Raw genomic sequence first — 17,030 nt, 5'->3', positions numbered from 1 at the left:
GTAAAGGGCGCCAATAAGTTATATTTCATGAATGAAATACCATGACGTCAATTTTACTTTTCCTCCCTAGGTAGGAAAAATATTTTCTTCCCTAGGGAGGAAAAGTACAACATTGCTCCCTACAATCAGGTCCGGAAAAGTATACGTTCAGTAGAGGTAGGTGGAAAATAGTTTTTACATACATGAATCATGAATTAGGTAATAATCAGCTAGGAGACGAGATTTTCATCTATAAACGAAAATTTTTAAACTGTGAAATAAAGAATTAAGTAGATTAAAGGGCCGGTTGTTCGAACGCTAATCAGAAATGGAATCAACTGATCATTATCAAATACTTAATTACTGTCAATATCCACTTTGATTAGGTTGCTGAAAACATAATTGATTACAATTATGAGATTAATTGATTAATTAATCAATTACGTTAATAATTGTTACGTTAATTGATAATTAATAATTAATTAATCAATCAATTATGTTAATTATCATAATGATAATTGATTACAATCAACTGATTGACGTACGAAAAACGGATTTTGTTATTTGGTAGTTGTGAAGGGGACTTAAAGAATAACATTGGCAACATTGATTTTAATAACAGAATAATTTTTGACCTAGCGTACCTTTTCGTGACAAATCGGATATTTTTCGAGCGATCACCGGATAATCTAGAGAAATGCGATTGGCAACACTGCATTGAATATACCTAGAAATGCGTAGAAAAAAGTTACAGAACAATGTTTGCGAAATAATGGGGAAAATGGCCCAAAAATGCTGTGAGTGACGAAATTTGAAAAATTCTATTTCGGAAACTGTAAATCCTAGAGACTTTTACTAAACTTCATTTTAAAGAGGAAGGATGGAAGTTATTTTTTGCTAAAGCAATGCCTATACCTATATCCCTGTGGAAAAAAGTTATGGGGCAAAAAACAAAATTGCTTTCTTTCGTGTTTTTTTCTTGCTTTTCTTTTAGATATATTTTTATAAAAAAAAAATATTTTTGACTTTAAAATGAAATATTTCAATAGAAAATTTAACCTAGAACAATTTTCCTGTGGACGTGTTTGTACCATAAGTGCATAGAACTCTCCCTAATTCACCCTGTGCCTAGGGACTAATTCACCCCTTTCTCAAAAACGCACCAATTTAAATGGTAGCACTCCGCGGTTTTTTCAAATTTAAACGTCCTTTGACCATACGAGACAATAAAATCCTGTTAACGCTGTAGTTCCTTTTAGCTCTCTTATTTTGAATATAATCAATAGCCTATAAATAGAAATACTTAATTCGTATTTCTTTCAATTTGCAGAAATTATCAATCTTAAATCACATTCTCAAACTCTTAGGTCTATTCTGCTCTTATCCGGTGACCGTATATTTTTCCATTCCGCCACAATCCAGTTAGAGTTAGCATATTCTCGCGCAAAACCAAGTGTAGCGCTACGATGTTGTAGGAGCAGTGGGGCGCGAGCTGGGACATCTTGGATATTCATCATCATCAACCCGTACGCGTCCACTGCTGGACATAGGTCTCCCTCAGCTCTTTCCATCTTTCTCTGTTTTGTGCGGCTTGCATCCAGTTGCCGACAATACGTTTCAGATCGTCAGCCCATCTGGTTGGTGGTCGTCCTCTGCTCCGTAGTGCTTCTTCTCGTGGCCTCCACTCGACAATACGTTTTGTCCATCGGTTATTAGTGGATATTAGTGCACCCTAATATGTCTGTGTAGATTTTGGCATTGGATCCGACCATCACTTGTAACATCGTTGCCGTATCCTCTATTTTTTCATACTATCACGTTACAATTATTTGTGATATTATACACGAGCGGGACACCCTCAAAAAACGCTTAGTTTTCGAGATACTGACCACGGAGGGGTGAATGGCTAATTTTATTCATACTTTATATTTTCGAGGGTGCTGAAAACGAAAATGAGGTTTATTTTGAATTTTATATGGGGGAACATTGTCAAAATCGCAATTTTAACCTAAAAATAAAAAAAAATGAAATCACGTTTTTTGCGTTTACCTAGCTACAACTCTGTTCCATTTTAATATTTTTTTTGAAATTTTTACAGTATATAGCTCTAACATTTCTGAAGGCAAAGGTACCTGCTTCAAGTTTTTATTCTTATCATGATAAAGGTTATGAATTTTTCAAAGAAAAAGGTGCGGATTTGTGCATTGCAAAGTTTAATCGCCAAAGTTGTGTGACGAAGTTTAAAATTTAGCTTCTTAATCACGTTTATTTGAAAGTAGAGAGTACAAATAAGTTTTCTGGTAAGTTTTAGATCAAAATGTTTTATAGAAAAAAAATAGTGCAACTTTTAATGTCGACATTAGAAATCCCCAATATAACGCTTATTTTTTGAGGGACAGACAATCTAGGTCTAATTTCTCACCTTTAGTACTATCCTTGGATTATAAGCTTTCATTTGACACCTCATTTGTCATTCTACCTAGTATAATGACGGAGAAGTAAACGTTCTTATTCTATTATTCTTGTAGGTACATTTAACATTGATTGAAATTATGAAAGAAATGGCATGGCAACACTGTGACGCACAAACAAGATTCAGCTGTGCGTTACATAGGGCGCACTAATCCAAGATGTCCAACAAAGGACGCGTACGAGCTTCAGGAGCAGTGCAAAAGCGATTTCTCAACACGTTGCTGACAATGAAGCGGCCATCTCGAATTGTAGTGCATCTATGTGGCCTTGACTTGACTTGCGGGTATATGGATCTATCTCCCGAAATCATACGATATCATCCCGTACCGTATTTCGGCCCCTACATCCTTCGGAGAGCCCAAGACGGCAGCGGTAGAGGAGTGGCACAATATCCCCCAATCTGATAATCCAGGATATCATGAATGGATTGCCTAACCGTCTTCAAGAAGTCCTAAGGGCCAGAGGCGGCAACACCCATTATGATTACTCATATTTAGTCCATTGAAATGTTACATTTTTTAGGCCATACCTTGCATTTGTTAGAGGAGTCAATTTTATTTTTTTAATGTGTAGGGGGGATCAGTAGAGACTTAAGTTCAAGTTTTTGGGGTCGCGACCCCATTGTCCCCCGGCCACCATCTTGGAAAAGGGGTGCAAAGGGGTTTCGCACTAGAAACTCGTAAACTACCAACCTTACGGAAAATCTAATTAAACATAAAATGTAGCAAATTAAATGTTCTACAATTTTGTTACTATTACTTTTATGTCAAGTGACCAACAAAAAAGATATAAACAAAAATAAGTAAATATTTTTTAACAAGTTTCTTTTGGAGGATATAACTTTTTTTTCAGTTAATTTTACAATAAAATAACATTATAGCAATTTTGTAGAGGGTTTTTAATGAACAATTTCCACTATAAAGATGTTTAATTCTATTTATTTACCTAGGTTTTACAGCGCTCCTAACTTGACCAGATTCTCGAATGCTCATAGGGAAACAATAAAAACAAAACGTTAGACTTACTTTTCTATCTTAATATTTTTTTATTAATACAATTTATTACGATTTAAGATTCCTATGCTATTATTAATGTATTATTGACCTTTCTCCCCACTATAAAACTTAGAACCCTAAGCATATATAGAACAGGCCCAAGAAGTTGTTTGAGGACAAATTCACCGGTCCAGAAGAAGAATGACGCAACCGCAAAATGCAAAATTCTTCAGAAGAGCAAAACAATGAAGAATGATCGTCCAGGAGCATCGGTATGGCGTTTGTTTTTTGACAACGATGGCTTTTATTTTCATCGATATTGGATCGAATTTCATTATCTTAATTTAATCGCCCCATTTTCAACCCTATCTACAATTGCGTCATTATGTATCTGAAACAAGGTCTAACATAGCGCGTATTTCAGTAACGACGCAACTACCCTATAAATAGTGGCTCATCACATTTTTACAGTTCGGTCTTTTTGTATCATCTGTACATAGTATTTTAGAAGTTAATTGTGCAATAAACAGAAATTGGAAAAATTTGCAGTTACGTCATTTTTTTTTTCGTTAGGAACTGAATATCTGCCTGCTATTACTTTTATCATTATAATTTATCCTAGATGGCACAGCAGTCCCCCTCTACTTAACTTATTCTTACAGTGGTGCTACTTATTTGGCCACGTGCAGTCGTATTAAAAATTGTGAAAAGTATTTTGAGTTTTATAGTTACATAATACTATTGAGAGTCTTGTGGGTAAAATTTATATTTTTGTGATTAGATAAGCATTTTGTGTTTTTTATAAGAGCGCATCATGAGTTGGTTATTTTATTTGTAAGGAACTTCTAGGGAAAATTATGTCAGTGGAAAAGTCGAGCCATCTTTACTCACTGTTGTCGGCGAACGTTTTTCGTCTCTGGCGAAATAAAGACGATTCTCTGGAAACCCTGAGATACAAAGGATTCGCTAAAATAGTGACAAAAAATGCGTTTAATCTCTTCTCACTTCCTCCAACACAAGTAGAGTTGCACAAGTTTGACTTGAATGTTTGAACTTGACTTGAGTTTGACTTAATTTCAAGTCAAACTCAAGTCAATCCTTCTGACAAATATTTCAAGTCAAGTCAAACTGGTCAATCGTACAGGTTTGAAAATTCAAACTGTTTGTCAAGCTAGTTTGAAAGAGTTTGAAAAATAATTTATTTAGTATATATAGTATTTGAAAAATACTTTTTTGTCGAGATAGACATGTTAGTTGCAATTAATAATAATATTGGCAATTAATAATAACACTAAAATTTTCCTTTTTATGTTCACCCCCGTAACTTATTAAAATAAACATTATAGAAGTTTTCAGGGATGTTCGTCCCTTAGAAATAATGTAATCTTTCATGCTGCGTTTAAATTTTTTTTTTAATTTTTGTTAGTTTTTTCAGGATTTGAAAAAAAATTAATACATTTAAAACCATTGAACATTTTGATAAGCGACATGTTACGCCTATGGCCTTAAGGGTTACAATAAAATAAGACTATTTGGTTTTTCAATGGACAGCTCAAAATAAAATGATTTGGAATTTTTATGACTTTCTTTTATTAAAAAAGGCATTTATTTATCTTAGGGCCAGTTCGAAAAAACATGTGGTACCAAGCTGCTAGTTCACTCGAAAATATGTGCCACAATACAAAAGTTAGTATTGCTGTATATTCGTTGGTATTTCTTTAAAATTCAAAACTAACCATAGGGTTATTAGACCTGGATCCCGCGTACCAAAAAAAGTTGATTAATAGCAAGCTGAAAATTTGTTAATAGCTTAACGGTGTCTAGTCGGACAAACTTTGATGTACGGGAACACTGGAACAGGGGAAGTTTTCATTGTGGAACAGTTTAAAAATTTGGAACGTCAGATTACGAAAACGTCCCATGTATTTTGTCGGTCAGAACATCCAATTGATTTGTTACCCTTTCATTAAACTCTCATGCAAAAATCAGACTGCTATTACTAACCAACATGATTCCTGTCATTTGACATGTTCTTCGTGTTCCACTCATTAAAATGCCCAGTTGGTGATAAACACCAGTCTGATTTTTGCATGAGAGTTTAATGAAAAGGTAACAAATTAATTGGAAGTTCTGTCCGACAAAATACATGGAACGTTTACGTAGTCTGACGTTCCAAATTTTTAACCTTTTCCACAATTAAAACTTCTTCTGTTCCAGTGTTCCCATACATCAAAATTTGTCTGAATAGACACCGTTAAGCTATTAACAAATTTTCAGCTTGCTATTAATCAACTTTTTTTGGTACGCGGGATCCAGGTATATATGGTTTTATACATATCCACAATTCACATTTTTTCCGGATACAAGCTACAAATGTTGGGTTTAAATTTTAAAAAAATTAATGTATAAATATGCATTAAGCTTTCTTAATAATTATCCTAACAGGTGCGCTTATTGGGTTTTATTTGTCTGTCTGCGGTTTAAATATCGTATCAGCCAATAGATTTCTATGTTTATTGAAATTTGTCAAAAAAAATTTTTTTGACCTTGTTGGGAGAGGGAAGAGGATTTCCCCTCCCCCCGTTGATCCGCCACTGAACAAATAAAGGCGTAGGCGTTCTCATTTAAAATTGAAAATAAACACGTTGCGTAATATTCAAACTTTTCAAACTGTTTGAAGATGTTTGAATTCAAGTCAAACCTAAAGATATCGAAATCAAGTCAAGTCAAACTTTTTTAAACAAAAAGTTTGATTTTCAAGTCAAGTCAAGTTTGTTGAGTAAAATCAAACTAGTTTGACTTGATGCATCTCTAAACACAAGATGCAGCCCGTTTCCACAGACTCCGAGTGTATCACCAGATTCAGTCATGGCTCGGTAAACATTGTGATCCAGGAAAATTGGGGCTGGAAAATTTTGGATACCAATCCAAACTTCCAAGCTTCCAGTAGCCCCGAGCTTATGAAATTCATCTTTAGCATATGCAATGGAAACTGGAAGTGCATGTGGTTGCCGAAAAGCAGACCTCAAATGATCAGCAGTGTGCCTCTATTGTGGTGGTGAAAGTTGCAGCAACATCGTGGACATATCAACATTAATTACACAGGCCGACATTATTTTTGGTGTTTTGAGTTTGACAAGTGTCCTTAGCTAATACGGGTACGCTGATTCTGAATATGAATTCGGTTTAAGCCCATCACGTCAAAATTTTTCACAAAATTAAAAAATCGAGTGAGATATTATGTACTAGCTCAAACAAGTATCTTATTGAAATTTTGTAAATTGCATTAAAATTATTTCGTTAAAATACTTGATAGATCGATAAAAAATATTTTAATACAATATGTAAATTTTATTTGAATAGCAACACTGCCCATCAAGTCAAAATGTTTCACAAAATAAAAAAAAACCTTGAGATATTATATACTAGCGCATACAAGTACCTCATTGATATCTCGTAAATTGAATTCCTCATTCCCCCACCTTTTCTTCACACCATCCAACAGTCATCATCAGATGAAATTTAAAACAAAAAATCCGATGAAGACGAATTCAATCCTGGTATAGACCAACCTCCAACGTTCATCCAAGCTGAACTAAATGACTTAGTGAGAGACTTGGGCCTTGGGCCTATCGAAGGATGCTGCACAAATCTAAGAATCGCGATAGAAGGATAAATATGTACCACATTTTCGTGGTATAGGCATCGCGAAAAAGATTTCGTGGAATATTTTTGTCAAGAGGGCTCACTGGTGTATTGTACTAAAATTCCTGAAGAAGTTCAGAAACTTTGAGCTAATTACGATTCCATATCATAGCGGTTATTTATTCATTGTTCTAAGAGAAGTCTGAAGGGTGTCTTGTTGCACAATGATAATACTAATGCCTCAGTACCTGTTGCCTCTGTGCATCTTAATGAAACATAATATAAGAATCTTGAGCTGTTCCGAAATAAAATAAAGTATAACGGATACTGTTGGCATCTTTATGAGATCACAAAATAATATCCATGCTTTTGGGTCAGAAGTCTGGATTCACAAAGTATCCGTGTTTTTTGTGTGAGTGGGAGCACGAGCACGAAAAATTTAGCTTACGTTAAGAAAGAATGGCCACAAAAAAATGTGCAGCGTGATACTCTAGTTGACCCAATGAGTCCCTTTTCCTCCTCTTCACATAAAGTTAGGATTGATGAAGTAGTTTGTCAAAGCTTTAAATAAATAAGGTGACTGCTTTAAATACCTGAGCGACAAATTTTCTGCATTTTCTTTCTTAAGCTAAACTTTAAGAAGGAATTTTTATAGGCCCTGAAATTCGAACCATAAAATCGGACAGATTGTTCCAGAATACAATGGCCCAGGATCAATCTCAAGCATGGAGTTCTTTCGTAACAGTCATAGACTGTTTCCTTGGAAACAACAAGTCCCCAAAGTATTAACAAATTGTAACCAACATGGTCGAAAATTATAAAAACTGGGATGCAATATGAGTGTCAAGCTTCATTTTCTGGATTCCCACGTTGACAGAAGTAGAGCAGGGAGAGAGGTTCCATCAACATATAAAGGAGATGGAAAGACATTACCAAGGAAGATGGGAAATAATAATTATGGCTGATTACTTCTGGACCTTGAAGAGGGACTCGACCACAAAAATTCATAAGAAAACTACAAAACGCAGTTTTCACGGAAAAAGAAAAACGATTTTTTTCAAAAAAACCAACGATTGTCTAACGTAGGTTATACTGCATTGTTTGTGTATAAACAACTCAATTTTGCAGCGTAACTTTGTATTAAATAAAGTTTCAATAAATGTTTAATCAGTATTTTTGGCAGTTTCTATGAATAATTTCAAACACATTTTTCTTGAAAACCTTACGTGCTGGAAAAAAACTAAGCACAGCTTCGTGATCAGCACATCCCATTTACTATAGCACACCAATCAAACTTAAAACACTTTTTCATGAAAATAAAAATGTAGGCTTGTGTTATTGAAGAAAATGAATTGGTAGATGAATTACCGACAATGACGCCAACTCTAACTCTCATTATAACACAAAAATTCACCTCGGATACTGATTCTTCAGATATTGACTCGCTGCCTGGACCATCGAAAAAAATGAAAAATAATAACTATGATATCTTTTTCAACATATAATAATAAATAATATTATTTTGTCTAGAAATTGTCCGTGGATTAGGCCTATTAGGAATACCACACAAAAAACGCTCCTCCAGACTATACCTCATAGGTAGCCGGGAAAAGGGTCAAAAATAGCTTAATAATAGCATAGGAATGTTAAAATCATAATAAATAAATATATAGATAGAAAGGTAAGTCCAAGGTTTTGTTTTTATTGTATTCCTATGAGAACTTTGAGAATCTGGTCAAGATTGGAGCGCTGTAAAATCTAGATAAATAAATTAAATTAAACAACTTTATAGTGGAAATTGTTCGCTGAAAAATCCTCTATAAAATTGCTGATATTATTTTATTGTAAAATGAACGGAAAAAAAATTATAACCTCCTAAAGGAAACTTCTTACAAAATTTTCTCTTACTTTTGTTTATAACTTTTATGTTGGTCACTTGACGATAAAAAGTAATAGATATAAAATTGTAGAAAATTTGATTTGGCACATTTTAAGTGTAATTAAATTTTCTGTATGGTAGCTAGTTTAGGAGATACAGCGAGAAAGCCCTTTGCACCCCTTTTTCCAAGATGGCGGCGGGGGACAAGGGCGGCGACCCCAAAAACTTGAACTTAAGCTGCTACTGAAGCCCCCTACACATTAAAAAAATAAAATTGACTCCTCTAAGAAATGCAATACTAAATGTAACATTTCAATGGACTATTTTTTTTAATTAGACTATGATTTTCAAAATCATGTTTGTTTGAATTTTCTTCACACTAAATCTTCTCCTTTTTTAACACCGCTGTAACTTATTAAAATAAACATTATAGAGGTTTTCAGGGACTTTCGATCCTTGGTAATAATGTAATATTTCATTCTGCGTCTACATTTTTCAAAAATACTTCTTTTTTTTGAGGATTCGAAAAAATGTTTAACAAGCATTGGTCCAAAATTTTGCGCCTACGCTCTTAGTGGTAATGCGAAAATCGAACTTATTCGACGAATAACCAATTGTTGCGATCAAATAGTTATTGAAACGTAATGAAATAAAATCGACTAATAATGGTGAAACCGGCCCAGCAAAGTTTAAGATTTTTCTTAAGTGTGGGTTAATAACCAAAGGTTGAAGTGAAAATTGCTTCCTAAAATAAATTAAATTTTTATTTGAATATATGTTTAAATACAAGTCTTAAAAACTACAGACTAATTAAAGAAAATACCACAAATAAGAAAGCTGACGAATTAGGGAAAGTTATGCATCAAGACACAAGAAAGAATTGCAATAAATTAATCTGAAACGGTTATATATACAGGCAAATTAACCATAATGATGACATTTTGTAAAATGTTTACAACTATGAATATTTTATATATCTAGTTTAAGTTAAGTAGTTAACTTGCTCCCAATGTTCGACTTTTCCACCGTTTAAAATAAAATTCTTAATGATCCGATTTAAATGCAAAAAGCAACAATTTTACGACTAATATTATATGCTTAGTGTTTTTATTTTTTTTAACTGATTTATCATTTATTTAATTACTTCCTAGTATTTTTTTAAACTTAAATGTAAGTTAATATTGTAGTCCACCAAGTAATGAAGCTTAAAATAGGACAAAAACTCGCAATTTTTACAGAATGGATCGATTTGCTTGAAAATTTGAGAATAAGTAGTGGATAGTCCAAGGATGAAAATATATATGATGCCGAAAGGCGCTTTTACCATGAGGGTGGTTGCCACCCCACCTTGGGGTTTACCATTCTAAGCAAAAAACGTTCTATACATTTTTTTGATAAAATTAATAGTTTTCGATTTATTCGCTATCGAAAGTGTTAGTTTTATAGCGAAAAAATCAATGTTTTTAATAAGTTTTTTGCTAATAACTCCAAAAGTTTTCGTTTTATCAAACAACTTTACTTAACAAAAATGTACCTTCTAAAAAAATAAACAAACCCGTTTTTTTAAATTTTCTAACGACCAATAGTAATCGAGCTACACTTTACTATATGTTAACTCTTCTTCGTCAAATGCTAAATATTGTAGTTTTAAAGTCAAAAGACGGGAAAACTATGCATTTTTCGAGGGTAACTTGTTCAAACTAATTTAAAGTATTTAAAAATATATATCTCTACAAATAAAAAAAGTCTCTAGCTCAAAAATTAAGTGACATAATGAAAAGAATGTCAGTCCCTATTTTTTTCAGGGAAAAAGTGATCGGAAACAACCTCCTAATCACATTCTATTAATCACATCTATTATGAGTCAAACTGTCATTGTATACCGGGTGTACGAATCAAACTGTGTTTTTTCTCAAAGTTCGCATCACTCTGTGGATTATTCTAGCATTTATAAAATACTGAAATTAAAACCCAACTATAGCCTCAGGTTTTCTTAACATTTTGTCTTTCGATTTATTCGCTTATGTTGGATAATAAAAAAGTTAGGTACTTTAGCAACTGGCCATGTTCGTCATCAGTTTCTAAATAAGTGCGACAAACTTTAAGGGGTAATTTTACCTGAGAAAATAATGACAATTTACTTTATAATCATATGTCCGCAAACGCTTCGTTTCCGAGATACGGGATGTTCAATTTTTTTTTTAAACTGACGATTTATTTATTGCTTTAAAACCAGTTGAGATATGCAAATCAAATTTGGTGGGTTTTAAGACGCAGTTATTGCACATTTTTTGACATACAATTAAGAATTCAATATTCACAATAGGCGCGCAAACGGGTATTATGACCGATAATATTACCCGTACGCACGCCAATGGTGAATATACAATTTTTAATTGTATGTTAAAAATATGCAATAACTACGTCTTAAAACCCACAAAATTTCATTTGCATATCTTAACTAACTGGTTTTAAAGCAATAAATAAATCGTCAGTTTGTAAAAAAAATTGAACATCCCGTATCTCGGAAACGAAGCATTTGCGGACTTTTATATGATTATAAAGCAAATTGTCATTATTTTCTCATGTAGGATTACCCCTTAAAGTTTGTCGCACTTATTTAGAAAACACCCTGTACTGATGACGAACATGGCCAGTTGTTAAAGTACCTAACTTTTTTATTATCCAACATAAGCGAATGAATCGAAAGACAAAATGTTAAGAAAACCTGAGGCTATAGTTGGGTTTTAATTTCAGTATTTTATAAATGCTAGAATAATCCACAGGGTGATGCGAACTTTGAGAAAAAAACACAGTTTGATTGGTACACCCGGTATACAAGCAACAATATTATTACAGCGATTATTTCATTCATAGGAGATTCTGACCAATAGAAAGCTACATAAATCTAAATTAAATCGATTATTTTTTAATGATTTTAACTTCCAATCGTATAGTAAGATATTTGATCACGTGTTTAATTCTGTCCAATCAGATTAAAATTATACTGAGAATTGAAGACCCTGATGCAAGAAGGGGATAAGTAACAATATGTAAATTTTACAGGAGAAGCAAAAAAGTTTTATTTTTTAATTTAAAATTTATGTTGTTCATGAAGTAGGGCCGAACTAATACAACAGGTATATATGATTTTGCCGCCATTCTACAGCCAAACAACAATGCTATTAAGGAAAAAAAAATTTGGTGCAATAATAGGATAAGTTTAAGCCTTTTTTGTACTGTAGTTTACAGCAGGTGCAAAAAGGGGATAAGTTACATTAAAACCCATTTTCAGACGAAATACTTTATTATTAAAACCTCCATATTTTACTAAACCGTACCTCTCCTACTAGCACTATGTTAACTCTCCAACAGTTTCTCGGTGACTACGTGACTTAGATCGTGTTCGTGGCTCGTGCAGATACCGGTACCTTACCCAATCGCGGCAAGCCACCGGTGCAATAGTGGGACAGAATAACACACATATAAAAATTAATTCAAAATTTGGTGCAAGAATGGGATAAGTTACACATTTCGGACTTCATTAAGTTGGAGGGTCCGAGAAGTTAGCCACATTAGATTTTCATAGAACGTTGAATTGAAGTTTGACAGTGTTGCCATGTGATTATAATGTATATAATGTATAATATGTTGCACGCTTCAAATATACAGAGAAAGCTTCGAAAGGTACCTTTTTACATTATTCTATGGATTTTGATATTTTTTAATTTATGTAAAACACGAACGAATAAATATTTGTTGTTTGTTTAGATATTAGTTGCAGTTAATTACTAGAAATTTTTTTGTGGCAATTGCCCTGATAGATTCCAGGAGAGATTTGGCAACAGAGTCGGAACGTTTAAATTTGCGTTTGCCAGATTGCACAGATGTTCCGCAGATAGGTATACATTTTATGACTTTCTTTTTATTATATTTGTATTATTTGGAATTAATGTACCTGAATACTGAAATGCTCTCAGTTACTGAAAAGTGTTCACTTCGTTAGTACGCTATTTTTATGTTTATTTTGTATTTTTTTAAATATTAAAATGCCTACAACTATATTGTATCACGTGAAAGACTTATAGTCCTTTTCCTTTTGACCATATAAATAAGCTACAACTTCCATTTTAGACAAATTATTTTTTATAATAGTACTGTGGACTTGTATATCTGTATTTTCAGTTGCATATATTCTGGAGCCTGTTATTATCACAGCTTTTTAATATTTCTGTGGATTTGTATATCTGTGTTTTCAGTTGCATATATTCTGGAGTCTGTTATTATTTACATTATATTTAATATTTCTATCTTTAATCAATATTTAGAGTTTTTTCGATGGCGTTTCGAGTTCAGGTGAAAAGATGATATGTAATAATATTACTAGATAATCTGTAATAATTATTGTATTGGCGACCTTATTATTTATACAAACCTTATTTTTATATAGATTACAATAAACTAAAAGTATATAGTAATAAAATCTTAAAACAGCAGAATTTTACTTATTTTACACTTTTTAATTAGAGAAATTTAAAAATTTTTCTCGTTATTTTATCTACATAGTTAATGTTTTCCATGTTAATAAATAAATTAATAAAAATATACCACATGCTCTTTTCCGATTTATCCTAAGAACACATGGCAACACTGTCATGCCTTCATTTCCTTATATCTGTAGCTAACTTCTCGGACCCTCCAATTTAATGTTGCCCCACATTTCTTATACTGTTCTTGCACCAGACCATACCAGGGGATAAGTAGTTTTCATTTATAATTTCAGTATCTATTACCTATACATATCCTATACTTGCGCCAGGCAAGAACAGTTACTTTTTCAACCTAAATAAGCACCTATCTCGCTTTTGCAGAATTTGGTACTTATCCCCTTCTTGCACCAGGGTCTTCAATTATCTACTGTAAAAAATGACCGATAGAATTTTTTTAAGTAGATTGTTTCTGTTTAATGGCAACCAGTTTCCTAGTTTTGACAACTGTCACATTTAAGAAAATATCCATAATATACGTATTAAAAACTAATCTTACGAATATCACACGACAGTAAGACTAAATAAGAAAATAATGCTTCATTTTTACTCAAATTTGTTGTCATTGGGCAATAGCCACTCGAGTCCTGCGGGCTCTCGTGTCTATTGCCAGAAAACAAATTTTCGAAAAACTGTCGCTTTATTTTCAATTTATTCTCACTCTCTTGTGATATTATACCCGATAGTTTTTGATTATTTCATTCATAGGAGATTCTGACCAATAGAAAGCTACAGAAATCTAAATTAGACTGATAATTTTTGATAATTTCCCGTCGTCAAGTATATTACGTCAGATGCCCTTCGTTGCTACGAAAAAATACATTCAGTGACATTAATGACAATTAATGTTTTAAAAATTATAAAAGTGATGACTTTCAACCGTCAGATATTTATAAAAACTGTATTTAATTGTACTAATTTGTACTTACATAAATAATTAATTACAATAAAATTTTGGTTTTGAACAGTTTTATTCATGAAATAATCGCAACAAATTCCACTCGATCTCTAAAATTAATATAGAATTTTAGAGCTCTTGTGCAATTACTACTGATTATTTTATTCATAGGAGATTCTGACCAATAGAAAGCTACAGAAATCTGAATTAAATCTATAATTTTTGATAATTTCTCGTCGTCAAGTATATTACGTCAGATGCCCTTCGTTGCTACGAAAAAATACATTCAGTGGCATTAATGACAATTAATGTTTTAAAAATTATAAAAGTGATGACTTTCAATCGTCAAATATTTATAAAAACTTTGTGTTCAATTGTACTAATTTGTACTTACATAAATAAATTACAATAAAATTTTGGTTTTGAACAATTTTTTCATGAAATAATCGCAACAAATTGCACTCGAACTCTAAAATTAATATAGAATTTTAGAGTTCTTATGCATTTACTACTGATTATTTCATTCATAGGAGATTCTGACCAATAGAAAGCTACAGAAATCTGAATTAAATCGATAATTTTTGATAATCTCCCGTCGTTAAGTATATTACGTCAGATGCCCTTCGTTTTCGTTGCTACGAAAAAATACATTCAGTGACATTAATGACAATAATTAATGTTTTAAAAATTATAAAAGTGATGACTTTCAATCGTCAAATATTTATAAAAACTGTGTGTTTAATGGTACTTACATAAATAAATTACAATAAAATTTTGGTTTTGAACAGTTTTATTCATGAAATAATCGCAACAAATTGCACTCGACCTCTGAAATTAATATAGAATTTTTGCTCTCGTGACACTTTGACATAATTTCACTCGCCTTCGGCTCGTGAAATTAAAACTGTCAAAGTGTCACTCGGGAAAAATTCAATAATTTCAGAGCTCTTGTGCAATTACTACTGATAATTTCCCGTCGTCAAGTAGGTATATTACGTCAGATGCCCTTCGTTGCTACGAAAAAATACATTCAGTGGCATTAATGACAATTAATGTTTTAAAAATTATAAAAGTGATGACTTTCAACCGTCAAATTAATATTTATAACAACTGTGTGTTTAATTGTACTAATTTGTACTTACATAAATAAATTACAATAAAATTTTGGTGTTGAACAGTTTTATTCATGAAATAATCGCAACAAATTGCACTCGATCTCTAAAATTAATATAGAATTTTAGAGCTCTTGTGCAATTACTACTGATAATGTCAATGAATAAGGCTATAACGTGGTAAAAAATCGCTTAAATCGGACAACAGGTTTAGGAAATTCGAAACATCAAAAATGACCAAATTTTTAGTCGATCGATTTTTTTTGCACCGCATTGTATAATATTCAATTATTTTCCGTTAGTTGGACCTAACAAATAATAATTTTCACATTACTTACATTATTTAACATTTGGTTGCAATAACATAAATATGTTTATGTATTTACTAAATGTAGGTACCTAATTCAAAACAAAATATGTACCTCTGTTGTCTTGCATTTTAAGCAGCTTGAACAGTTACGAAATATTTGAGATATTTGATAGAAATGTGAGTTTTAAGTGGAAATGATCCACCAAAGGGGCGGAAAATCTTCTTGAGCAGGCTCTGGCACACCTTCATTGGAATCAGAGGCAAAAGTCTAAGGTACCGGTACATCGGAACCCAAAGAATTCTACAAGGACATGGAACCCGATAGCTTGACCTCTGCTGTCCCACAAGCGGTTTTACACAGTTAAGACAACAAATTGAAAATAATAATATTACTGGATAACGATGTAAACGATGCTGTGTTTCGTGTATTTATTTTTCGCAGGTGACAGACCGTGAAAAAAAATTGGAGCAATTGTAGACGTGTACCGTTTTTAAAAGAACTATTAGTAAATAATAGATTTTTACCTGTTATGAATGAATAGTATCCTTTTAGTAAATAATCCTAGGCATTTTTGTGAGCTTTTGTGTAACACTATACGAGTCACAAGGTTTTAATTATACAGGGTTCACGAAGCACTATAAACTCACATACACTCTACTCTCACGACACGATCGAGTCAAATGCTGTTACCTGTAATTATTTTACCTGTGTTTTAGATTCAGTGGTGCCGTCAATGGGAATGTCAGGTACTATGAGATAATTATTTGCTTTTGTTGTTGCTTCTTTGGTTGCATATCATGTGGAGAAACGATATAAATTATTAGCCCAGTCAATAACTGTCTAATAGGAGTGTAATTTTCAGCGTCACGACGCCGACGGATTTGTTTGAAAATTTGGATATACAGTAGAACTCAAATTATCCGGATTAATTGGGACCGGACCCGATCCGGATAATCAAAAATCCGGATAATTGGATTTTTCTCGAAAAAGGCCTTTTCCGGGAAAGAAACGTAATTATAGCAAAACACAATGGAGAACATATACGGTATTTATTATGAAAAACAATACAGTATACACAACAATATGTAAATGACAAAGTTTACATTACGTAATATTGACACACAATACTGAATCACAGTAAAATGAATTATTTTTTTAACATATCAGGCAGAGTCATATTCTCAATCTGATC

The 17,030-nt window shown here is 32.5% G+C and overlaps 1 protein-coding gene across 1 annotated transcript in view; it reads right to left on the bottom strand.

Annotated features, from left to right (window-relative positions):
• LOC114325514 (myosin-VIIa) overlaps window positions 1-16,578 on the bottom strand; it is a 314,282-nt gene extending 297,704 nt beyond the window's left edge. The window contains exon 1 of the mRNA XM_028273590.2: window positions 16,363-16,578. The gene's annotated coding sequence lies outside the window, so the exon portion shown is untranslated. The remainder of the gene's footprint in view (window positions 1-16,362) is intronic.
• Window positions 16,579-17,030: the final 452 nt, after the last annotated feature.

Source organism: Diabrotica virgifera, chromosome 4 (assembly GCF_917563875.1).
Source record: "Diabrotica virgifera virgifera chromosome 4, PGI_DIABVI_V3a".
Classification (NCBI taxonomy): Eukaryota; Metazoa; Arthropoda; class Insecta; order Coleoptera; family Chrysomelidae; genus Diabrotica; species Diabrotica virgifera.
This window is presented reverse-complemented; position numbering and strand designations above follow the sequence as displayed.